The sequence below is a fragment of the Podarcis bocagei genome (genome assembly GCF_964188305.1).
Source record: "Podarcis bocagei genome assembly, chromosome: 2".
In the NCBI taxonomy this organism is placed as follows: Eukaryota; Metazoa; Chordata; class Lepidosauria; order Squamata; family Lacertidae; genus Podarcis; species Podarcis bocagei.
In genome coordinates this window covers 8,403,852-8,429,493 of record NC_138126.1, presented here as the reverse complement: position 1 = coordinate 8,429,493, position 25,642 = coordinate 8,403,852, and the positions used below count along the sequence as shown (strand labels likewise).

General features: G+C 49.0%; 1 protein-coding gene and 1 pseudogene across 2 annotated transcripts in view; one reads left to right on the top strand and one right to left on the bottom strand.

Annotated features, from left to right (window-relative positions):
• The window catches only part of TAP2 (transporter 2, ATP binding cassette subfamily B member), a 64,550-nt gene that overhangs the window by 19,824 nt on the left and 19,084 nt on the right, over positions 1-25,642 (top strand). The window lies entirely within an intron of this gene.
• On the bottom strand, positions 1,555-23,979 carry LOC308580859 (class I histocompatibility antigen, F10 alpha chain-like; annotated as a pseudogene). The gene is made up of 9 exons (XR_014013422.1): positions 23,914-23,979; positions 21,367-21,659; positions 16,722-16,997; positions 7,736-8,011; positions 6,328-6,615; positions 4,955-5,041; positions 3,749-3,787; positions 3,031-3,063; positions 1,555-2,590 (listed from the first exon to the last, which is right to left on the bottom strand). The product of XR_014013422.1 is annotated as a class I histocompatibility antigen, F10 alpha chain-like (transcript).

The following is a 25,642-nucleotide window of genomic DNA, read 5'->3' as shown; positions in this document are numbered from 1 at the left end:
CAGAGGCCTTCAGGGTTTCAGGCAGGAAACCTCATCTCAGCCCTAACTGGAGACGCCAAAGATGGAACTCAGAACCTTTAGCTACAACAAAATTACAAAGAGATGAATCCATTTATTCACTTTCTGGAGACGCTGAAAGGCATTCCTGTTAACTCAGGTGTTGGGTAGCTGACAGGTGCTGTCTAGGGCTGGGCAATATACCATCCGAAAACCATTTTGAAGTCCCTATCATATCAATTTCATAATTTTTGACCTAGCAATGTATTTCTGACATAAATGGCCTTGGCCCAGTATACTTGAAGGAGCATCTCCACTCCCATTGTTCTGCCCGGACACTGAGGTCCAGCGCCAAGGGCCTTCTGGCGGTTCCCTCCCTGCAAGAAGTGAGGTTACAGGGAACCAGGCATAGGGCCTTCTCGGTGGTGGTGCCCGCCCTGTGGAACACCCTCCCATCAGATGTCAAGGAAATAAACAACTATCTGACTTTTAGGAGACATCTGAAGGCTGCCCTGTTTAGGGAAGTTTTTAATGTTTGATATTTTGTTGTGTTGTTAATATTCTGTTGGGAGCTGCCCAGAGTGTGTGCTATGTGAAAATACAGGATGCAGGAAAAACCGTGAAGCTAGCTGATGCCTCTACATAGCTCCATCCTTATTTCAGACATTGTGATATATCAGTATATTGCAATGTTTAGCTGGTGGTATATCGTGATGTTGAAAACCAGATATTGCCCAGCCCTAATTCTGCCCATGGCAACCCCAAAAGGAGTAACGGAGGCAGCATGCTTCTGAACACAAGGTGCTGGTAATCTCCCTGGGCAGAGTCCCAGTGTTCTGCTCTTGACCTGGTCTACCCATTGAGGCATCTGTGAGCAGCCTGGACCACATGGGCCATTAGCCATTTCCATCCAGGAAGCTCCTCTTAGGTACTTAACGGTAAGAGTATTCCAACTCTTTTAAAGTTATTTTGGGTTGATTTAATTTGTTTTAAATTATCTTATTTTAAATTTTAATAATTCAAATCTTTTAAATGGTATTGCTTTTAACATTTTGATGTTTGCTGCCCTGAGCTCCTTTGGGAGGAAGAGCGGGATAAAAATTTAAAACAAATATTTTGGGCATCTTCTGTTCATCTCAGTGGGAGAACTTCCTCCTGGGTTTGCGGACTTTCGGGGCAACTCCACCTTGGTCATCTCCCACCACCCCCTGCCCCAGATCATATATCTGCACATTTCTTTTATTATATTCCCAACCCTCCTTTCTTCCGTCCTGGAACCAAAGGCGGCATCCAGGTGGTTTCCCCCACCCCCAGGCCCTGAGCAGACTTCACACCCTCTTGGCTTCAGCAACACAGCGGCCTCATGTAACTTAAGTGCACCCCTGCAAAACCACAGATTATATCCCCATCTCACTTTGGATACTTGTTCTTCAGTCACTTTGCAATGGAAGAGCAATTATTGGCACCTCTTTGCCAGAGGCTACAAACTCTGAATATTCTCAGGAACATCAAAATCTCTGGAACTCGTGTGATAAGAAGGAAAGAACCACTAAAGAGAAGGGGGTGCACTCTTATTTATTTCAGTCAAACAGATATTACAAAAGGAGTAATGATAATAATAATTACATCCAGTGTCTTCAAAGCAAGATGCAGCAAATCCATTGGGTTAGGCAAGAAGAGTCCTGCAGCCCCTGGAAGTCTAAAAGAGTTATTGCATTCTTATTTCTATGAAAGTTTCCTGAAGGAATGCCAGTCTATGAGAAGGGAAGAAAGATGGCGGGAATCATATGGAGGGAACCGCAGAAAGGCAAAGTATGATCCTCAACCGGCCACAGGTGAAAAAGCAAGAATGTGCGAGATAAAAATTAGGCAAATTGAAGGCAACAAAACTAGTTCATTTGAAAGAGTTTGTGTGGTCTGACTCCCAGTGGGTCACCCCTCCTAGAAGGCTGCGGGGAGCAGGCAACAAGTCTCATGAACTGAAGGCCTGCAGTCAAAAAGAAGGGGCTGCTTATTTCAGACCAAACTGTGGCCATGAAGCTCCTGACCTGCCTCTCTTCCTTGGCTGTCAGCAGGATCAGACATGACATCCGTTTAGCCAAAGACTAAACCTGCCCAAGAGGCAGTAACAGCTTAGCCTATTTCCTGCATAATACCCGTAAAGCAGCTCTCAGATGTTGTCTTTCCTTCAATTTGGATGGCAAGCGAGGGACACAAGATTGTGGAAGGGATTGTAGAGGGAAACACAGCAACAAAGAACCAAGAGAAACCATCAAAATCACTGCAAGTCATGCTCAATCGCCCCATCCCTTTTAAAAGCTTTTAGTTGCATATACCTGGCACATTTCTGATTAATACAAGCACATTTCTGAAAATCAGCTGCAAAGCAAAAATTGGCCAAAATCCATCCAAAAAACATGATTATCCTCAAATACAAGTTACAGCTGAAGTCAGAATGGATGGGTGAGAGCCACGATTAAGGAACATCATAAACAGCATTGAAGGATAGCAGGAGCTCTGAGCCTCTGCAATTCACAGCCAAACTTGGGCAGGCTCCTTCTGGTCTCATCTCACACACTGGGCTGGTATGAAACTGCAGAAATAAAGAACAGGAGTGTTTCAAAGTTAAACCAACATAAGCATTACAGACCTAGTGGGAACCCAAAGGGCATCTAGTCCAGCCTCCCAAGGGAAGCCACCATCCCTCATCATGTCAAATCAGACGTAAGATATGCTAGGAGCACCACCAAAATGGGCCTGAAGAGCAAATGCCTGCAGAGGGCAGCTCGAGCAAGTGAGCCAAGCTGCACACTTACTTTGGGGGAATACAAGAAGGACACAAAGCAGTCCTACTATTAACTAGAAGGAGAAATCCCTTCCAGCACCCAAAATGTGACTCTCATTCAGGACCCAAACTATGACTCCCAAGGTGGGTAACAGGAAAGCAGCAGCTTTTCCCCATTTGAGGATGTTCCCCACGGAGTCTTCTGCAAGAGCCCCCCCCCCTTTGCCCGCACCTGCACCCCCACTTACCCTTGGTGGAGCTGACGGGCCCCTGGTCGCTTGCTGCAAAAGGGAGGAAATACAGGAGTCAGGATCCCAGGGAGGGAGATCCCACCCACCCAGCCCTTCTCCTCCCTCCTTCTACCCCCATCCCAAATCGGTCTCAATACGGGGGGGGGGGTCTAAGAAGAGTTCAGGGACAGGCAGCCCAGAGACAAGGGGCCTCAAGGACAGCAGTGGGGGGAGAAGCAGGTGCTGGAGGGCAAAGAGAGATGGGCACAGCCTGGCATGGAGGCAGCGGGGGCCTAGGGCAGGGGTGGGTGTGATTTGGGAAGGAAGAGGGCAGAAAGGCAGAAGCGGGGGGTGGGGGGGGGGAAGAGCAGTGGTGCCAAATCCAGAGGGGAGGGTTCCTGACACCCATAGACTTGAGCCACCCAAACCATTCTTTAGCTTCAGGTTCCAGTAATTAAACCCCCAGAGACCCCTCTCTCCCCGCACCCTCGGCTCCTCCTCCTGCTCCTTCTTGGAGCCCCTCCCTCAGCCGACAGTCTCTCTGCAGCCTTTTCCTGGCCCTGAGGGACCCCTTGCTCTCCACAGACAGGCTGAGCAGACAGGCTGAAGCTTTCCATCAGGGTCTTGGGCTTCAGGACCAGGCCACCACCAGGTTTGGTTTGGTCTGTTTGTAACCTGTTCCTGCTCCATATTGGGGAAAAATATGTCAGACAGAGAGAGGGGGGGAGTCACTCACTTGAGGCTGCTTTGTAGGCTGGTTTCTTGCTCCGTTTCTCTGTGAAGACAAAAGCAGAAGGTCAGAGCTGGAACGGACCTCCAGAGGCCACTCAAATCCATTTCGACAATCTGGCTCTCAGATGCCGAAATCTTCCCAGCACATGCTCCTCTTGTCTCTTCCAAACACCTCCAAGGAAGGGGAGCCCAGAAGGGGAGCATTTCAAGGAACTCATGTTACAAAGAAGTAGAAAAAATTGAGGAAATTAAATAAAAAAAATCAACATGGTGAAACCAGGCAGTGGACAAATTCCAAGAGGGTGGAAGGAAACATTATCCAGTCCCTTCACTCATTCATTTGTGGATTATTATTTTGGTGATTCCCCTGTCAGCTTCGCCTTTGAGCCCGTGCCACCGACTGGGCTCAACTTCTTCAGCCCCGACTGGGCCAGGCGAGCTGGAAAGCCCTTCCAGAGACCTTCCACTGCCGGGAGCAGCTCTAAGTGCTGTGGACTCACAACTCGGAGCTGTGAGCACCAAACTCAGTTCCAAAAGTCAGCAGAGCTGAATGAATCACACGAACGACAGCTCTGAAGAATAACTTCTTTTATTCTCTACGGCTACTGCATTAACTAAAATAAACTAACTAAAGACTAATCGGAGACGCTGGACTGCATGAGTGTTACAGCTGCTTGAGCAGCCACCTTATCTATACACAGATAACACTCAGACTCCCACAGGCTGGAGCAGAAAAAGCGATGAGCAAAATTCGCCCCCTCCTCTCTGGAACATCAGCAGATTCTTGCAATGGGAGGGGTGAAATATCCTCATCCCCAAATAAAAATACAAAATGAGAGCACAAAATACATAATAAAACAAAAACAAACCAGTAACTCACATTTAAAAGGCCCAAGGCCTGGTTCGAGAGAAACATTTTTGCCTGGCGCCTAAAGATTTGTAAATAAGGCTCCCTGCTAAGTGTGCACAGGACTGAAGGCTTAGGACTGTTTAAAACGTCAGGTGGAAAGTGAATTTCCTGAGCACAGAGTGAGCGCAAAGCAATGACCAACAGGACTTTTGGTTCATGTTCAAAGGGCGTTTTATGGGGAGGGGTCTCTGTAGGAATACAAGGGGCAGTTGCCAGAAAGGCTCCACCAGCACATTCCCAGTCAGAGGCTAAAACAGAAGGACACAGGAGAGGCAGCAAATGCATCCAGGGTTTACTTACTGCGGATGAAGAAGAAGATGATCCCAGAGACCAGCAGGATGGCAGCCATGACACCCAAAATGGCTCCCACAATGAGTCCCAGGTTGACTAAAAGGGACAAGAGACATTTTTATTCAGACTGGCGGCAGCAGCTCCCCAAGGCCTCAAGCAGGAGATTTGAGTGGAGGTGCTGAGCTATGAGCCCAGGAGGATTTTATGAGGGCCTGTTTCAAGCAGGCCCTCTTTCTCTCTCCTAACAGGCCAAGGTCTTCTCTGTAGTGGCCCCAATACAAGGTTTTTCCACCGAGTCCAGCATTAGAGGTCTTCAAAATAACCAATTCATTTAAGGAAGACAGTTGACAGGCACACCTGTTTCATCACAGACTCCAGACTTAAAAGCCGGTCTCCTCCTGCTCAGGCGCTTCCACCTTCTCTGTCCTGACCCTGAGAGGAAGGGATTCCCTCCCCTCTGAGACCCCCCAGAGCCCAGCATTACAGGCCTTCAGGGAAGACACAAACCCTTAGGAAGAAGCATCTTGTGTAGGGTTGCCATATGTCCAGTTTTTCCTGGACACATCCTCTTTTTCAGACTTAAAATGTTTGTACAGACAAATTTTTTAAATGAGGCAAAATGTCTAGTTTTTGTTTGTTTGGGTGGAATCTCTGAAGTCCAGAGCGCTGGTGAGTGAGCCCTGGTCCCCTCTGCCCTGCCTGTGTGAGTCTCTGGCTCCAGGGCCACTTCCAAAATCCTCACTAGCCTGCCTGTGAGAAGGGGAGTCTGGGCTGTGGGTGGGGATGTGCGTTCATGGGCTCCTGCTGGGGAAAAGGGAGTCTGGCTCTTAGACATTCTGCTTTGGTTCCTGCAAGCGCAGCTTTCCTAGCGCTGTGTGAGAGACGAGCGTTGTTATTAAAATTCCTGCTTCCTCTTCCCAGCGATGTGCGGGTGTTTGGGCTGAGTGGAGATGAGTATCAGTTTTTCTAGCTGGGCCTGAGTGTGAGGAGGAGCAAGTGAGAATCTCTTTCACTGTGAAGTACAGTCAGTCTGGGACTCCCTCTTTTAAGTTTGCTGCCCCTTTTTCAGTTGCAGTGACTGTAAGTTTGATTTTGAAGAAATAGCACATTTGCCCACATTCTGCGATATCACAACTACTTGGGCTTAAAGTCAAAAGGTGATGGCCAGTATTTACCTACGACATTCAATTTGAGTTCAAGGCCTATGAGACACTTGCCGGAAAAGGCTGCATCTCTGCTGAACTCCACCAGTTGCTTGCCTCCAGAGACACAGACAGGATCCAACTGGGGTTCCCCATCTGAGGAGTTGGGTGGAAACCCCCCTCCCAGAGCCCACCCCTTCCCCTCCTGCCTGTCTGTCTGTCTGTCTGTCTGTCTCTCACCAGGCTCCTCCTCCCAGGCCACGTCCAGAGGCTTCTCCAGGCTGTCGTGCTCCACGCGGCACCGGAAGCGCTCCCTCTCCTCGGGGTCGATCTGGACACTGAGCAAGAGATAGTAGGTCCCGTCCGAGTTGGGGGCGACCAATCCTCGGAGGGTGCCCTCCTGCCAGACCTCCCCGTCCTTCACCCAGTTGGCATCAATCTCCTTGGGGTAGAAGCCGTGGACTTGGCAAACGAGGGTCTCCAGGCCGTCATAGTCTGCCTTCCTGGTCACCTTCACCACCGGAGCCTCTGCAAAAAGGGCCGCATTGGGGTTAACAGAGAGACATCCATAGCAGGAGGTAGCTCAGGCTGATCCTGGTTCCTCTTTTGAGGGGGAAGAAATGCTGGACTCACTGCTCTCTGTTCTCCGGGACTTTTCAGCCCAATAGTTAGTGAGCAAAGCCAACAGCCCTGGGAAAAACAGAGCTCCTTTCTAGTTCTCCCGCCTGCCCTGAAAGGGTCCCTTGAGGTTGGAAAGGGCCCGTCTCCCTTCTCCACGGCAGCCTCCCCTGGAGTGGAAATGGCGGCTAATACGTATGTGTCAGGTCTCAAAAACGGAGGGTGCTAGAGTTATTTCATTTTTAATTAATGTTCATATTAGCAAAACTAATAGAGACAGGAAGAAAGCCAGTCAAAACACTTGATCATTTGATTGGCACCTGTGCCAGATTCCTGAAGGCAGAAGTGTGGACTGTACCATTTCAATGCACGGGGTTTGGGGAAGAGGACACTTCTGAATGTTCCCCATGGGAAAAAGTAAAATTCCTCACAAATAAAAAATATAAGAAGGTAGAAGAGGGACTTCCCATACTTTCTCACTATGTGCAGGATTTCTGCTTCTAGGCCACGAGTGGCTAACCTACAGACTTAGTGAGGGGGCTACATCCATACTTCATGGGCTCCCCACACATTTTCTATTTTAAAGAAGGTTAATTAATATAATTAATATTATTAAAATTAATATAATTAAAGACTTTCCCCACTTTCCCCTACCCAAGTGTAAAGGCAAAAGGCTTTTCATTATTCTGCCTCAAATCTGTCCATTTCAATTTTCTTTCTTTACTTAATTTAAAATGCATTTTGCTTTCCTGGCCCCTTCCCTGCTGTTTCTTTCTTCCCCCTCCCCCCATTTGTCTTTTGCCATCCCTTATTCTAGGCATGGGGGGGGCTGTTTATAGGCATCTCCCCCCCATCATACTCTGAAGAGACCCCGTTTCTCCTCCCAGAGGCCCAAACATATTTCTGCCTCCCCCACCAAGAAAAGTGTTTGCTGTTTGGTCCAGAAAGGAAGACTGTTACGGGGGGGGAGGGGAGCTTGAAGGGAAACTGCCCCACTGAGCCCCCTCCCCTCCCCATTGCCCCCCCTCACCTGTCCTCAGCAGAGTCTCATTCCCATAGTCCAGGTATCTCTGCAGCCACTCAATGCAAATCTCCTCCAGGTAGTGCTTATTGCCCTGGTTCAGGGCCAAGTCAGGATCCAACTTCCTCTTGCTCGCTTGGGCCTCCATCTCGGCTGCCGTCCAGGTGAGGGTCTCCTTGTCGAAGGCGATGAAGTCTCTCCCATCGTAGCTGTACTGGTAATGCCCTCCTTTGCGCCCGTCTGACCTCAGCTCACAGCCATACATGTACTGAAGGGTGTGGAAGCCTGGAAGGAATAGAAGAGGCCCAGGAGGTCAAGGGGGGTCACAGCAGCCCCTCCCCCATCAGCAAAAGAGCCCAGGAAAAAGGATTTATTTGCCTCAGACTCAGGGAAGAGGGGAGAAAAATCAACCAGAATTGTATCTTTCTGAAGGCTCACTGAGGCAAACACTACAATCCTGAGCCTATGAAGCCCCCCTTTAATTGCCCTCCTCTCTCTCATCGGCTCACACTTTCTCCCCCCCCCCCAATTCCTAGTGGATTCTCCCAACTCCCTGGAGGGGTGGAGTTTCCCTTCCTACCCAATAGGAGCATCCCTTGCAGGTCGGAGGTCACAGTCTGTCCCTCTTTCCCCCCAGCTCTGCTCCTCCTCCTCAGCTGCCCCCCCCCCGTCCCCCCCCCAGGAAGAGGAAAGGGGCAACATGGAAGGGGGACGCCCACACATGGGGGGCCCTTTCGAGAGAGATGGTCTCCTCTTCCCCTCCATCTCTCTCCCCCCAGCTTCTCCATATCAAGGACCTTTTCCCTAAAAGGAGGAAAGTCATGGAAGGGCCTTTGGAAAAAGAAGTTTCCTCATGGCCTGGGAGGGAAAGGGAAGCCGCAAGGGGGGGTTGCCCCATTTCAGAATGCCCCCCCTTCTCAGCAGAAGCCAGGCTGCCCTTGTCAAAGATGGGGGGTCCCTGCATCCCCCTGCGCACCCCAGGGGGCTACCACCAAATCTTCAAAACAACAACAACAACATTAAAACAATCATTTTGAAGTCCCATAATCCTTACATGGGACAGATCATTTTGATTCTCTCTTTACATGTTTCATATATTTGTCTTTGCATATTTACTTGAAGCTAAGTCACACTGAGTGGGGTTGGACTTACTTCCAAGTAAACATGCAGAGGACTGAGCAGTTACAATTGGAAATTAAAATAAAATAAAATCTGTTTGTGATCCTGGCTGCCCACACACCAGACGCCTAAAACCAGCTGGGAAGAATGTGACTAGCCCCTTTCTGAACTCTCTTGTTGAGGGACTCTTTCCTGGCAGTCAGTTCCATGGAGTAAGGCAGGTTTTTAAGAAGAGCAACTGCCAGATGTGGGCCCCCGTTCTCTATCAGCCCCCCAGAAGGTGGAGTGAGCAGTCCAGACAACCTGATGGATTCTGAAAGGCTCCAAGGAGAGAGGGGGGCTGACAGCCGGCATCCCTGTGGGGCCCCCATCTCCCTATGGAATATGGAATAGGGACACCATCCTTCCTTCCTGTCGTCTCCAGCACTGCAGACCCCGGCCGCCCCCCACCCCCATTTCACCAGGGCAGTGGGGAGGACGAGGAGGCAGAGGGAAGAAGTTTCATGGGGGGGGGACTCATAGCTGTGCTTATTCTGGGGTCATGATTGCAGCAGACTGGGGGGGCATATTGGCACCTCAATAATGCAGCTACAATAAACTTGCTGCCTGGGACAGGTATTAAGGCACATGAGCACAGAGTCATCAAAGTTTCAGGGAAACTCCCCCCCCCCCCAATTTCAAAATTGGCAGTGCCACAGCTGGATTTCCAACTGGATTCCCAGGATCCCTCCCTATTATTACTTTGCCACAAAGCCAGTGCCAGCGGTGCCAGAGAGAGAGCAAAGCGTCAACTGGCACCCTTGTTTTGTGCCACAAATAACAGGCATGGGGGGTGAAGGGAAGATATCTGTGCCTGCCACTGCAGAGTCTTCTTCCCTAGAATTTTCCATTATTGTGTCCCCCCTGCCCTGCAATACAAGTACTTTTGTACACTGGTGCCTTGGTTCCCAAACACCAAAACCCAGGGAGGCCTCACTTCGGACAACCGTAAGTCTGAGTATGGGCTGAATGTAAGCTCCTCGCTCTGGATTAACCTGCAGTCTTCAGAACAAGTAATTCGCTTATTTAGCTTATGTGGGTAGCAATTTAAGATTTTAAGGAGGTTTTCTCAACACTGCTGTATCGCAATCACCATCTTTTCCCCCACGTTAAATCTTTTTTGCAGTTTCTAAATGAAAGGCTGTGATATACAGTGGTACTTTGGTTCTCAAACGGCTTGGTTCCCAAACGCCAAAAACCCAGAAGTAAGTGTTCCGGTTTTTAAATGCTTTTCGGAAGCCGAACATCCGATGCAGCTGTCGGCTACTGTTTGCGGGGCGCCTGCACCAATCAGAAGCTGCGTCTTGATTTTCGAACATTTCGGAAGTCAAACGGACTTCTGGAATGGATTAAGTTCGAGAACCAAGGTACAACTGTATTTGGCGCTTTTGTTTTTGCTACAGTGGTACCTCTGGTTGCGGACACGATCCGTTCCGGGGTGCCGTTTGCACCTAGAAATGTCCGTAACCAGAGTGGCGCTTCTGTGCATGTGTAAATACTTCCGGGTTTGCTGTGTTCTTAACCTGAAAAAAACGCAACATGAAGCGTTCGCAAGAAGAGGCAGGACTGTATTTATTTTGCGTTTTTGTGGCTTTTTCAGTTAATTTGTTTTCGTTACTGTGTGGAACCCAGTTCAGCTACTGATGCGATTTATTGACTGTGTGACTGCAGAAATGGATAAAAGCCCCCCATCCAAACAATGACTATCATCAGTGCAGGTAAGGAAAAAATAATAATTATTGCTTTCATTTTATGGACCAATGGTCTCGTTAGATAGTAAAATTTGTGTTAAATTGCTGTTTTAGGAGTTGCTTTTAAAAGTCTGGAACGGATTAATCCGTTTTGCATTACTTTCTATGGAAAGCGCACCTTGGTTCTGGAACGCTTTGGTTTTGGAAAGGACTTCCAGAACGAATTAAGTTTGAGAACCAAGGTACCACTGTATAATATTAAGCAAGTGATGCATTTGAGGGATTTGAACCCAGGTTCAAGGACAACTGAAAGGTAACTGTGCTGATGGAGTGGAATATAAAGATATAAATGATGGAACAAACAGATGTTTGTAAATGTGTGCCTAAACACACTTTGGCTATATACTAAATTCTTTGCTCCTGGTGAAAATAATTAAATGCTGACGTTAAGCCAACTTGTTGCTTTTCAAAAGGCCATGCCTCTTCCCTTTGATGCTCAGCACCATCAGGGCAGTCTATGCTGTGAAGAGCTGGGAGCTTTCCTGGGGAGAGGACAGACCTGGAGGACAGACCTTGCTTGGCTGCTCTCTGCCCCCCAGAGCTGAGTGCCCCTTCCCTGCCCCACCTCCCTCGGTTCCTGCCAGGGCCGCATCCAGAAGCGCAGGAGAGAGGAGGAGAGACCAGGAGTCTGTGTCCTTTGGCTCCCAGGCCAGAGAACTTGGAAGTGAGGCCTCAAGGGGTCTCCTGGGGGCACAGGGGAAAGAAGGGGGCACAGCATGCGCTTGGGCTCATGCCAGGAACCGTCTGCCAGCATCTCAGCCAAAGGCAGCCTGGGGAGCCGGACCTTCAGACAGAGCAGTTTCCCCACAGCTCACTTTTCAGAGATGGCACTTGACTGGATTCATCATCAAAGATCTGAAGTGATTTGGCCTTTCTGTTTTTAATGCACTGATTTCAATGGGTCTACTCTAAATATAACAGTATTGGATGCAACCCTGTGTGTACTAAAAATGTCAAACACCTGCCCTAGCTCTCACTTTCAATAAATACTGATTTTTTGGTACCTGCTAAAAAAAATCCTGTTTAGACAAGCCTACCCAGATGCCTAGAAAGTTGAGGTAATTCTAATCTGTTTTAGTAGTTTACTTTCCTGTGTTTTAAAGTATGGTTGTGAGTTTTTCTTAATTTTACTGGGGGGGGTTTACAATCAATAAGTGTGTGTATATATATAAATAAATAAATAAATAAATAAATAAATAGTGTTTCTTGATGTTTTATGTACATTCTATGGATTTTCTATGGATTTTATTATAACTTTTTAGGTTGTATACTATCTTGATATAGTTTTGTGGAAAATACGTACTGTAAATACTTTAATAAAACCTTCAGTCGATTGATAATAAAAGAAGAGCTGGTTTACATTAGCTAGTTGATGTCCACCTAATAAATCCTCCATCAAAGAGGGCATGATCCTTATCTCTGCTACTCTTCATGCTGTACCTCCAGTGTCCCATTTTACAGATCCACAACATGCTAATGCTTGTGACTTTTAAATCTGCTCTTCAATTCCAGTATCTGAAGCATTGATGTGGTGTTTTCACTTGGCAGGTGGCATCACCCGGCACCCGCTGAGACCCCAGACCCCTGGCAGGGCCCACGGGTGCTGAGGACCCCAGCCCTGTCTCCTCTAGGCCAGCCAGCAGGGTCAGCAGACAGCCATTTTGATTTCCCACAACAAAACCATGGAGAGAAGCTACGTCAGGCACCCCAAGACAGGATGGGAAATGGCAGTTGCTGCTCCTGGCCATGCACAGAGCTCTGCTGCTCTTATTAGAGGTTACTGCCCACACACTTCCGCTGCACTTTTACTGCTTGTGTGGTGGCACCTCGGTCAAACCACTTCTGACTGTTTGTAGCAGAGTTTTCCCCGGAGGCAGAGGACAAGAACAGGAGTCCTACTCAAATTCACAGTCAAGAGCTTCCTTATTGCTTGACTGGTTGCACAAGCATTTCTGTTACTATTATATACAAGCTACTGACATTCCTTCTTTATATCTCCAGCACAATATAATCTCAGTCCAGTAATTAACAATCCTGACACAGCAAAACTCACAGTATCAGTAGCACACATTGTCTTACTTCCAACCTTGTTGTCAGTGAGTGTGCTGACAGAGTGTGAGTGTGTGTGCGCACACACACACACACTTTCCTTGTGCGGAAATTCCAGCCTGCAACTTCCTCCCTTTATTTGCACCTCCAGCTGACACCAATCAAGCCTAGAGTGCCACTCTTACACGCTAAAGAAAATTCTGGAACCCTCTTGAAAGCTTCCAGGAACCTGTTTCTTAAAGATTTTTTTCCTAACAGCTCTTTGTGTTTCTGGGTAGCCTGAGGGAGCTCAACAATGAGGAGAGGCTGTCCCAGAAGACACCAGGCTGCCTCTCTTTAATTCTGGCTTCCTCTTTCACCTCAGGAGCCTTTGGCTCACAGCTGAATTGAGTTGGGGAATATAAAGCCCTGGATGAGAGCAGCCTCTCTCGAAGGAAATCCTGCTTTTCTGGGCTGGATTCAGCTAACACAGTTAGTCTAGCGGGAGCCAGAAGGAACAAGTCTCACTCACACAACTGGGGCTTTCTCCCCATCTCCTTCCGCACAAATCAATATACGGGGGTCGGGAGAAGCCCCAGAAAGGTGTGCAGGGGGAGAAGAAGGGAGATTGTTCCCTCTGGCAAGTAGAATGATTGTAACAGTGCTACTCTGGAGTCCTCCCGCCCAGTCAGTCTGACATCAATACCAGGGAAGATTCTGGAGCAGATCATTAAGCAAACAGTCTGTGCGCACCTAGAAAGGAATGCTGTGATCACCAATAGTCAGCATGGATTTCTGAAAAATAAGTCATGTCAGACTAACCTGATCTCGTTTTTTGACAGAATTACAAGCCTGGTAGATGAAGGGAATGCAGTGGATGTAGCCTACCTTGATTTCAGCAAGGCATTTGACAAGGTGCCCCATGATATTCTTGTAAAGAAACTGGTAAAATGCGGTCTTGACTATGCTACAACTCAGTGGATTTGTAACTGGCTGACTGACCGAACCCAAAGAGTGCTCATCAATGGTTCCTCTTCATCCTGGAGAAGAGTGACTAGTGGGGTGCCACAGGGTTCTGTCTTGGGCCCGGTCTTATTCAACATCTTTATCAACGACTTGGATGATGGACTCAAGGGCATCCTAATCAAATTTGCAGATGACACCAAACTGGGAGGGGTGGCTAACACCCCAGAGGACAGGATCACACTTCAAAACGACCTTGACAGATTAGAGAACTGGGCCAAAACAAACAAGATGAATTTTAACAGGGAGAAATGTAAAGTATTGCACTTGGGCAAAAAAAATGAGAGGCACAAATACAAGATGGGTGACACCTGGCTTGAGAGCAGTACATGTGAAAAGGATCTAGGAGTCTTGGTTGACCACAAACTTGACATGAGCCAACAGTGTGACGCGGCAGCTAAAAAAGCCAATGCAATTCTGGGCTGCATCAATAGGAGTATAGCATCTAGATCAAGGGAAGTAATAGTGCCACTGTATTCTGCTCTGGTCAGACCTCACCTGGAGTACTGTGTCCAGTTCTGGGCACCACAGTTCAAGAAGGACACTGACAAACTGGAACGTGTCCAGAGGAGGGCAACCAAAATGGTCAAAGGCCTGGAAACGATGCCTTATGAGGAACGGCTAAGGGAGCTGGGCATGTTTAGCCTGGAGAAGAGGAGGTTAAGGGGTGATATGATAGCCATGTTCAAATATATAAAAGGATGTCACATAGAGGAGGGAGAAAGGTTGTTTTCTGCTGCTCCAGAGAAGCGGACACGGAGCAATGGATCCAAACTACAAGAAAGAAGATTCCACCTAAACATTAGGAAGAACTTCCTGACAATAAGAGCTGTTCGACAGTGGAATTTGCTGCCAAGGAGTGTGGTGGAGTCTCCTACTTTGGAGGTCTTTAAGCAGAGGCTTGACAACCATATGTCAGGAGTGCTCTGATGGTGTTTCCTGCTTGGCAGGGGGTTGGACTCGATGGCCCTTGTGGTCTCTTCCAACTCTATGATTCTATGATTCTATGATTCTATGAACTACTCAACATATTGAAGAAGAAGAAGAATCTCCTACAATACCATGTCCCAAGGTGATATAGTTCTTTTTATGCACTCAAACAATGGTTTGTGGTTGACCTATGCAAACAACAAACCAAACCACAAACCCCACCAGCTGGTCTGGATATGGAGCTTTGGCTTGGAGGGAAGTTGCTTTGTCTCATTGCTTCTTCAGCATAAATTGCTTTCTCCCTCATTTTATAAATGAAGCTCACTCCCCTCCCGTTTCCTCAAGATGTTAAGTGGGATCAATCACGATACACCTATACCTTCAACATTGTTTTTAAATAGAATCAGATGACATTTCCAGGGCTCTCCGTGGCACCTTTGAAGTGGCCACCTCATTTGTTTGGGATTTTCTGAGCTAAGCAATTGCAAGAAATTATCAGGAAACGAGAGGCGCCCCTTGGTGACATTTATGGGGCATTTTCCATGGATAGGTGCAGGGGCTCAGGAGGGGCCCAATCCCCATTTATAAAAGGGGGAGAAGCAGAATTCGCAGGAGGCCAAGAGGAAGCCTGCAAGGCAGGGCCAGGCCTGATCCCACTGCAAGAAAAGCAGACCTGCCCATTGCAGCGCTGGCTTGGTCTCAGCTGACCCCCTGGGTTTCTTCCTTGCAAGCCTGACAAGGCAGACGAAGGCCCCAGAGGGCTCTGGACACACTCAGGCTGACCCCTTTGGCAAGGCTCCTTCCACCTCCAGTATTCTGTGTCACAGGTGGGGAATCTCTTTGGCTTCAGGGCCAGATCCTGATCAGGATTGCCCCCAGGGGCCAAAAGGGGCAGGAGGCTGAAGCTGGCATCATGGCATAGCCCACCCGTCCATCTCACCCACCTTTCTACCCCTCCACTGCAGTTATTGTTTGAAGTGCTGGGAAACCTGTGGTGCGGTTAGGGGCAGGGCTAAAGTCCTGAAGCAGGGAGCCTGCTTAGGTAGTGAGGAAATACAGAAGCTTGGAAAGTGAAGGTGCAAAATCGTAGAGTGATCTCCCTCCAGACCCAGCAGAGGCCCCCACTTCTGAAGTTCTGCTCCAAAATTGCAGTTAGAGGGGGGAGTCACTCAACTTTGGGGTTAAACACAAATGCCTCCCCCCCCACCCTTCCAGAATGCTTGCTCCTTTCACACAACTAATGTCTTAAAAGAATTTTGACATTTCAGAAGAAAGTTATAATGTGTGCCAAAAGGCTTTTGCCAGATGTCTACCAGATTTTAAATGATTCCTGTTGTAACAGTTCCAAGGCTGGATGAGGAGGGGGGGGGGGAGTGTGGCAGAAATCGTCATAACTGGACAAAGGGGGTGAAAGACCTTTCTAAAGGTCCTGTTATTCTTCCCTAAGTGTAGACCGTTAGAGAATAAAGTAAGTACTGGAGGAGTGGGGGCCTTGGGGGCTCTTGTCCACCCCCTCACTTCAGCTGCCCACCATGCCTATTATTTTAACCATGTAGTTGCCACTCTGACTCCCCAAACCCAGTCCATTTGTGTTCCTTCAAAAGGCTTCTCTTTCAACACTGTGCCAGGGAGTGGGAGGGGCTTGGTGATGGTCAGAAGGGTCAGCCAATCAGCACCTCTGTCTGGGCAGCTGGCTTCTCCTTAAGCAGGACCAGAACTCAAGGCTGGCTTGTCTCAGCCTCAGGATCCCCACCCTTCTCTTCCCCTCCCAGAGGAAAATGAGCTAGACAGATTTCCACCTCAAAAAGCCTAAGTTGAGCCTAGCATGGAAGGAAGGGCAGGCAATGGAGACATTTCCTGGGTAGGATGTGCAGGTCCAGAGAGGGTCATAGTGGGGGGGAGAGGTCCCCCCCACCCCACACCATCCCTGCCGCCATTAAGACCTTCATTAAGGGAAGGGGAGATGCCTCTGCCCTGGTGGAGACCCCCACCCTCCATTTCCTTTCCTCCCAGCAGCCCCCTCCCTGCAATTCTGGCCCTTGGAGGAAACGTTATGGGGGGGGAGAGAGAGGTGTTACTCTGTGCCTCTCCCGCCTTCCACTCACCTCCGCTCTGGTTGTAGCGATTCCGCAGAGTCTGCAGATCCACCCTGAACACCAGCTCAAAGCCCTGAAGTATCTGAGTCTCCGTGTTCCAGTACTGAGGATCCTCCTTTTCCACCTTCCTTATCCAGGGGACGCGAGGCAGCATCTCCTTGGTGTCACTGTCGTACTGAACAAATGGCTCGTCATCCACATACCCCACTTCAATGAACTGGGGCAGCCCCTGGCCAGGCTCAGACACAGCTGTGATAAAGTAGCGCAGGGAGTGAGAAGTGGAGCCTGGAAAGGAAGAGAAAAGGGGGCAGAGAGTTAGGGGTCCTGCAGATGAAGGCAGCAGCCTAATCCTGCTGTGTTACAGGCAGCAGCCCTAAATGAGGAGATCCAAAGTTCAGCAGGTTTGGGGGAGTTTGTAGACCTGCCCTTAAACACAGAGGAGGCAGAGCAGAGGGAGCCTAAGAATCTGAGAGTTGAAAAGGGGAGAGGATATAAGTACAAGTAACAACAACAATAGCCCATGGAGCAGAGGGCGAGAAAAAGCTCTGCCAGGCAGCACTAAATCTCTGCATGTCTCTGCTGAGGCTCCGCGTGAGACTGAGAGAGGCCAGCCCCTCCCTTTTGCCAAGGGGGCAGGAATTGCCCCCCACTTGCAAACGCCAAGCTGTTAAGAGCTCTCACAACATGGTCTGAAGGCTCAGGATGCAGGTGTTGCAGGAAAACAAACTCGACACACACACACACACACACACACACACACACGACATACGCAACGCTTCTGTTATAAATTCATAGAAAATCAACCATACATCGGATCTGCACCGTTCCACTTTTATTTTACTCCATGAAGGAAGGACTACAAAATGGGGAAGGTTTGATACAAGGCAGCCATAATCTCTCGATCATACCAACACATCTTGGCATGCCAACCTTGATGGTCCTAGACAGAAGACCATCACACTCACAAAGGCCCTGCATGTGGGAATGGATTCAGCATGGACTGTGATCAGCTCTTCCCTCTGGGGACAGGAAACTGCAAACTCCCTTTTGTCCTCTGGAAAGTACTCATGGGAAAGGAGGAACTGGCCAGGTGACAAGACACTCAGGTTACCACCACAACTCCTCCCTCAACCCCTCCTCTTTGTGATATGTCAGTGATGTAGTTGTGATGTAGTTATGATGTAGTCTTAGAGGTGCAGCATGGGGGATTAGTAGCTAATAAAAGTTGGGGTCTTCTTTTATTCAGGGCTTCCATCTTGTTCCACCTTGTGGCAGGTGGGAGTCCTGTCTCGACAGTCTTCAATAAAGACCAAGCCTACTGGCTGCTGTTTTGCTCTGGTATTCCTGGCTGGTGTCTTTGCTTTTTGTCCAAGGGAGCCCTCGGATTTCTATGTTAACACAGGCACCAAACGGAAGCTAAGCAGGCTCAGGTCTGGGAAGTGGATGGAGGGGAGGGAGACCAGACAAACCAAAATCCATATACTGGGAGACCAGGAAGCTGCCTCCTCCTGGGTCAGACCATTGGTCCAGGTAGCTCAGAGTTGTCTGTCCTGACTGGGAGTGGCTCCCCAGGGACTCAGGAAGGGGTCTCTTTTTCCCAGCCCCCCCCCCGAGATGTCAAGTGCTGCCCCTCTGCCCTATGTCCCTCCCTCTCATGTGCTGCCTTGAATTACATGGAGGAAGAGAAGTGGAATATTAAATATGAAAAACTATTATCTCACCGAGTTACTGTACACAAAGAAGAGCTTGCAGGATCTGACCAATGGCCCATCTAGTTCAGCATCCCATTCATCTGGGGGGCCACTGTGAGAAAGGGGTGCTGGACCAGGCTGGCCCCTGGCCTGAAGCAGGCTCTTCTTCTTTTCTGGGAGTGGCTAATATATGCAGAAACATGCACAGTTCAGCCACTCCCTTGGAGCCGCCCCACCATCTGACCTTCTGGAGCCATGCACTGAACAGGTCTGACCTGGGTCTTGCTTCCTGGGCTCTGGGAGGCTTTGGAAAGACCTCCTGGGAACTCAGGAGAGCCCCACAAGATCCTGTTAGAACCTGCCAGAGTCTCTTATGCAAGGCAGAGAGCTGCAAAGCTCTTTCGGTACTGGGAAAACCTTGCACAAAAAGAGCTCTCTGCCTTCTGCATTTATAATTTGTGTGATTCCAGCAGGCCAGCTCTCAACAGCATAAGCTGAAATCATTCAAGTTAAATGCATTCAAGGTGGGAGTTTCCACCTGTTTTCCAGGGACAGATGTCAAGTTAATTGGCCTGTAATTCCCAGGATCCTTCCTGGATGATCTTTTGATAATTGGTTCAGTGTTGCAATCTTTCAATGGTCTGAGCTGCCACCCACAGAGCGGGTTCCCCACTTTAGAAAGAAGGCCCCACAGGGATAGCAGGGACAGGAGGGCAAATGCAACTTTGGGGTCAGGTCTCAACATGTGGCCCCACATCCCCTTTCCCCACACAAAGGAAGAAACTTATCCCCAAAGGGCTCACTTTCCCACAGGCTGTACCAGCTCTGGCCACCAGGGGGCCTAATGAGTCTCCACAGGAACAACCAAGAAAGACTTGGGGGGAGGATGGAGGGGAGGCAGGGAGCTGAGCAGAGGCTTCAGCATCATATCCAGAGTTGGCCTGCCCAGGGGGAGAAAACACACACACACACACACCTGGATGGAACTTGCCAAACTGACTGGGAGACTCCGAGACCAGAGAGAAGAGACGGTGGAAGAAGATTGGAAGAAGTTTAAAGAATATTTGAAAGAATATGCTAATATTTAAATCTTAGTATAGTTTTGGAAGTGGATATAGGCTGTAGGGTTAAAAGTTGAACATAGTGTCTTTTAAAATAGTATTACTTGTAAGGGATAAAATGTCAAGATTTTTATAGTAAAAGTAAATTTTTTTGGAAAAAAATAAATAAATTAGGAGATCCAAAGTTTATCAGGCTTTGGGGGAGTTTGTAGACCTGCCCTTAAACACAGAGGAGGCAGAGCAGAGGGAGCCTAAGAATCAGAGAGTTGAAAAGGAGAGAGAATATAAAGGAGGAAGCACAGGAAGGAGGGCCTCAGAAGATGATCTCAGGGTCCAGGTAGGTTCATAGAGAAAGAGGTGGACCTTGAGGACCCTGTGAAAATTGTCTTGAATGCACTTTGGGCAACTTCACCCTCAAGGAGGAAGAAGCCCGCTTGAGTTTGGCCAGTGACTCATCTCAAAACAACTAGGAAACTAAAATAAAAACCATAGACAGGACTCTGAGGGTCCAGCCCCCCTGCGATGCTGGCATCTCGACTGCAGCATCCATGGCAGATGGCCATACAACCTCTTGCTAACAAATCTCCTAGGAAGTAGAATCTTCCACCTTCTGAGGGAGATCCACTGTGGAAAACAAAGTTCAAGGAAGCGAAAACCTGCAAGATGAGTTTGCTTGAATTACATACGCCGTGATGGTGTGTCAATTCTACTGGTGTGTCAGCTCTGCTACCTCCCTTCTGCTACCTCCCTCCGGCTCGGTTTCCTTCCAGGCAAGATCAAATGGGACCCACTTCTAAGACTCTCCCCTCCCAGGGCAGGGGCTCCCCCCACTTCAAACCACAAGAGCTCAGAGCAAGGCTGCCTCTGGTTGTGGCATCTGGCTAAACAACACAGGCAGTTCTGCTCAGTGGTCGGGAGACAAAGAGCCACAAAATGAGTCACACGGGAGTCCCCAAAGTGAGGAGGAATCTAAAGGAACCAGGGGTCTCCACCACCCTTTGCCCAGCCCTGTAGCAGACACAGTGAGGGGGCAGCCCCCCATATGGAGAGGGTTCTAGAGAGAAATAACAGGTCTTACTCTTTAGTTCTTAAAGCTTTTAAATTACTTTGAGAATTTTTATGCAACAAGCAACTTTTAAACTAAAAATAGTATTATATTCATACCATTTTCCAATAGAGAACCACAAAAGCCATTTACAATAAAGATTCAAGTAGGTAGCCGTGTTGGTCTGACGCAGTCGAAATAAATAAAAAATAAAAAATTGTCCAGTAGCACCTTAGTGACCAACTAAGTTTGTTCTGGGTATAAGCTTTTGTGTGCAGGCACACTTCTTCAGATACAGTGTACAAAACGTAGTGAAAGGGGCTGTACACAAACGGCACAGAGGAGCCCCCTGCATAATTTACAAAATCTACATTTTTGACAGGCAACAGGAAGGGGTTTTTTTTGGGGGGGGGTAGTTAAAATTGTAAAGCAGGAGAACCTGATTATGAATGTGGCTGTGAAAGGGAACTCCTGAGCAAAGCAACACTGGGAATTGCGGGTGGGGACCCCTTACTCAGACATCCCCCCCCCCAATGAAGTCAGCTCTACACCCGTCCAGCTCCCACCCCCAGGCTGGTCTCCTGAGTGTTTAGCTGAGTTTTCAGAGCGGCTGAGGGTTAGAAGAGGGAAGGTAAAAAATAGAAGTAGAAAGGCCGGGTGGCGGGACAGGCGACTCACTCCCTCCCCCCCATGAATCCTGCCAACACCTTCAAGCTTCGTTTTGTTCTTTGCTTGAGCCCCGAGCCCAGGAGTGACGCGGCCCCTGCCCCGGGCGGCATACAAAACAAGCCAAGTCTGGGAAACAGATGTCTGGGAAGGGATTATTTTCTCCCCCCGCCCCAGAGCAGAGTCCTCACCTGCGCAGTCCAGGAGCAGCAGCAGGTGGGCAGCCGCCCCCAGGATCAGGGGGGGCCAGCGGAGGAGGAGGACCCCCATCTCCCCCCAAAACGAAGCTCCTTTTTCCTCTTCTTACTCCAGCGAAGTCCTTCTCCCTCCGACTCCGAGACCCGCTCTCTGCCCCGCCCGCGGAACCAGCAGCAGAGCGAGCCGGGATTGGGCGAGGGGGAAATATTCCGCCAATCGGAAATCTGCGCGCAGATTGCGGCATCAGTCGCCAGGCAGAACTCGAGGCGCAAGTCTGGCAGCGAGGCTGGAGAGGGAAAGAGAAAGTGATTGCAGCTCCTCGCTGGGAATCGCCGCCTCCCTCGGCAGCTCTTCCTGTCCTGCCCTGCAGGGAGGGCGGAGGGGGTTGCCGGGGGGGACCCCAGGTTTAACCCCCACATCTCCAGGGGGGTCTGGGAATCCCCCCTCTCAGAAACTGGGGGGAGGGGCTGTGAGATCCTGAGCGAGGTGGACTCCTGGGCTGAGTCAGTGCAAGGCAGCCTCCTGGGTCCTATTTTTAAGAAGCCCTCGGATGGCTTCAAAGATGGCTCCCTTCTTCCTCCGCTGTCAGAGGCAGTAAATGCATTCGCATCCCACTCGCTGGGTGTCCCTCTTCCGTCCTCCTTGCATGCTTCCTTACTGGGGCATCTGGGTGGCCACTGGGAGACCGCCATGCTGGACTTAATGGGCCCCTTGTGGTGATCCAGCAGCCCGGCTCTTCTCCTGCGTCCTCTATCTAGTTGCAGGGGGTTCCAGTGTTTAACTGTCTGCCTTGTCAAGAAATGCTCAGGTTTGCAACTAGAGCTGAACCTCAGGGTTGAAGTCGAGAGAGAGAGAGAGAGAGAGAGAGAGAGAGAGAGCGTGTGACCACACAGAGAAGCGCAGCAAGTGCTGGGAGACTGACAAACAGGTTTGCCATCAGCACAGGATCAGGCCAGAGCACACCAGGTTGCCACAATTTCCTTTCTCCATGTGCTTTTTAAAGGGGCATTTTATATCTCTGCTTCCTTCTCTCATCCTACTGGCCCCAACATGAGTTTCTCTCCCCCTGCCTGGGACCCTCTTAAGTCTGCAGGCCCAGGGGAGTTGGGGGTCAGGGAGGCCCCCTTTGCACACTCAGCAAGACCCTCTTCTGGAAGGCCCTGAGCCCAGGCTGGGTGCTTGGCCCAGAGAGTGCTTGGCCCACATCCCACTTCCAGAAGCCTGAACGTTTGAAACCTGAGCTAAGCATGGGACACACGCAGAAGCCGCTGCCTTTTCCAATAAATCAGGAGAGAGACAAGCAGTGGCCGCTCCTTGCCCAGGTACAAGGAAGCTTTTGATTTAGGGGGGGGGGGTGAAGTCAGAAGCTAAAGAATTATTTGGGAGTTCTCCTTTTCCCAAGCTGCATGATCTCTATCATCCCTATCTCCCCTTGCCTGATGCAAAAGAGAGAGAGACAGAGAGAGACATTACCCTAGCAGAACTGAATGATACTTGTATATAATAAACAAATGGAATAAATATACTAGAAGAATATACAGGAAAAGTTATAAAACAAACTGCGACAAAATTAAGACAATAAAAAAGTACAATCTGAATGATTGGAAATTTCTTTCAGATGACTTTATTAGATAAGACAGAATGTTATAACCATTATTCATTTCTTATTGTTAACTCTCTTTTTTTTTATCTTTTTTATTTTATAATTTTGTGTTTAGTTTTGTTGTAACTATTTGTAACATATATGTAAGATGATATTTTAAATCAATAAAGACGAATTAAAAAAAAAAGGAATCTTGCCCCTCTCGGAGACTGGGGTGCTGTGTGACAGTATATTCAAGGCATATATGAAGAAAACAGCCCCCATAATCATTTGCAGAAAGGGGGAGACGGGTGGGGGGCAGCTGGACCAGCGTCTAGAGTCAGTGATGGGCTGGATGAGGGTCAAGAAACTGAACCTCCCTCCCCAAACAAGGCGCAAATGCTGCTCAGGGAGATGCCATTCGCCCTGTCCTAAACATCGACAAACGTGACAGATAGTTCACATTGTGTTCTGCTGCTGCAGGATATCTCTTGGATGGCTTTAAAAGAGGTTGAGACTAATTCATGGAGGAGGAGGAGGGGGCTATGGATGCCCCCCAGCCATGATGCCTCTGCTCTTCCTCCCCATTTGGAGGCAGCCATGTTTCTGGATCCCCGTTTCCGGAAGCCCCAGGAGGAGGGCAGAGTGTGGCTCTGGCGCTCAGGGCCTGTTTTGGGGCTTCCCAGAAGAGGAGGCATCATCCATAGTGAGGATGGGAGGCTGCACTTGAGGGACCTTTGGCCGGATCCAGCCAGGCTCTTCTTCTTGTTTCCCCTGTTAAAGTGACTCTCTCAGAGTCCGTCTCTTCTTGGCCTTTATTCACAGCAACAATTCAGGGTTGCAAGGTGAGCCCCTGTGAAGAAGGAGGCTGGCTGTTTTGAGGGGGGCTCTCCTGGACCCACTTTGGGGACTCCATGGGCTCAGTCACCTCAGGGACGTCTTAAGCTTCACTTTTCACCTGCTCCATCCAGTTTTTCTGGACAGAGATAGTCTGCCCACAAGGATCCATGTTCTGCTCACCTCCTGACAGGATTATTGCAATATATATTGTTTTCCCCAATACAGTAGGGATGCTTCAGCTGCTACAAGATAAACCTGAGAGGATTTTCACTGCCACAGCTCATTTAGGGCCAAATCTCACCAGGGCCAAAAGACCCTCTGCCTGTTTGTCTGGTTCTGAGTTCAATTCAAAGGGCTAGTCTTGTTTTAGAAAGTCCTCAGTGGTTTAAGGTGCCTTCTGCTCCCCTGGTCTCCTCTGTGGAGACTTTTCTCCCTCTCCTTTCCCCTCTTCGTGGAGGTGCAGGGGGTGACAACAACTAACAACCAGGAGGAAAATATTTTGTTCTTCACAGACTTTTTAAAAAGTTTACAGGACTTTAGACATTATTTTCCCCTGTTCTTGATATCGTGTGGAAACAGCAACGAGTCTTCTTGCCCCTTAAAGGCTAGCAAATAGATTATGGCATAAGAAACGTCCTTGGTGTGGTTCTCCGTTCCAACCTGGATTGTTTCCCAGGGAACTTTGCCCCCTTCTGCCTCCCTCAGAAACCTCTGAGTCAGGTTGGAAAGTCCCAGGGCAGTTCCCAGAACAAGGCCAGAATGGTTCGGACTCCCTTTTTTAATGTTTTGTTTTCCTTTTTACTTCTGAGAAGAATAGCTGAGGGTGCAGTAAACGTTCTTTGGCGAGTTACAATAATCTAAATTTCGTTTGCATACCAAGCTAGCAAAGGAATTTCAAGTACTGTAACTGCATCTCAGGCTGCTTGACTGAAATTTCTCACAGGAATTGAAAAAACGGAGGCAGATTTTGCTGAGAAAGTCGTCATCCTTCATTAACACTGGGGTGTGTTTGTGTTTGTTTCCAGGGTGGATTCCTGCCCTCACACACTCTCTCTGCCACAAGACACCCTCACTAATTTTTCCAGGGTCCCTAGTTGTATTTTCTCGTTTTCCCCTTTCTGCAATCCTCTGCTGCCCCCTGCCGGCTGCTTTCTTCCCTGGCTGAAATGGAAATCAGGTGATTTCTAAGAAATCCTTCAAGGGACCAGTTGAAGCAAGTCACGGGTTGCAAAAAAAAAAAAGGTCAAGGTTCCCACATATGTCACTGCTTTGCAATCATTGAAAATGTGTGCAAGACAGTAAGAGCCGTGGCAAAATGATACAGGCAACTCCCCACATGCACGCAACATACTTGCGCACAACCACAAGGCCTCGTGAGCCGACCCTCCCCAGAGCCCCAAGAGGACGTGTGCTCAAGCCAAGCCAGCCACTTCTTCCTTGGAGGGAGGGCAAAATGCCTGAGGTGGTTTCTGCGCTTGATCACCATGTGCCAAAGTCAGGAAAGACCAAAGACTGTCCTTCTGAAAGACGTTTCTGGGTACCGATCTCCCCGCCAGGCTGCAATCCTGGAGGGCTGTTGTGGCTTTTGGTTTGTCACTTGAGGGGGAAAGGGGGCATTTCTCAATGGTGTGGGGCTTCAACTGTTTAAGGCAGGCCCCACGCTACTTTTTGGACTGCTAGAGGTGGCCACTAGTCAGTTTGCAAAAATCCAGCCTGAGACTTTTAATAATCTTCAGGCTGCAGGACATGATGTTGTTGTCATTGAGCCAGGAAAGAGACGCACCAGCGAAACACCACCATTTTGTTTCCTCTTCTGCAGCCTGGCCTTCACAAAATGGCTTCAGTTC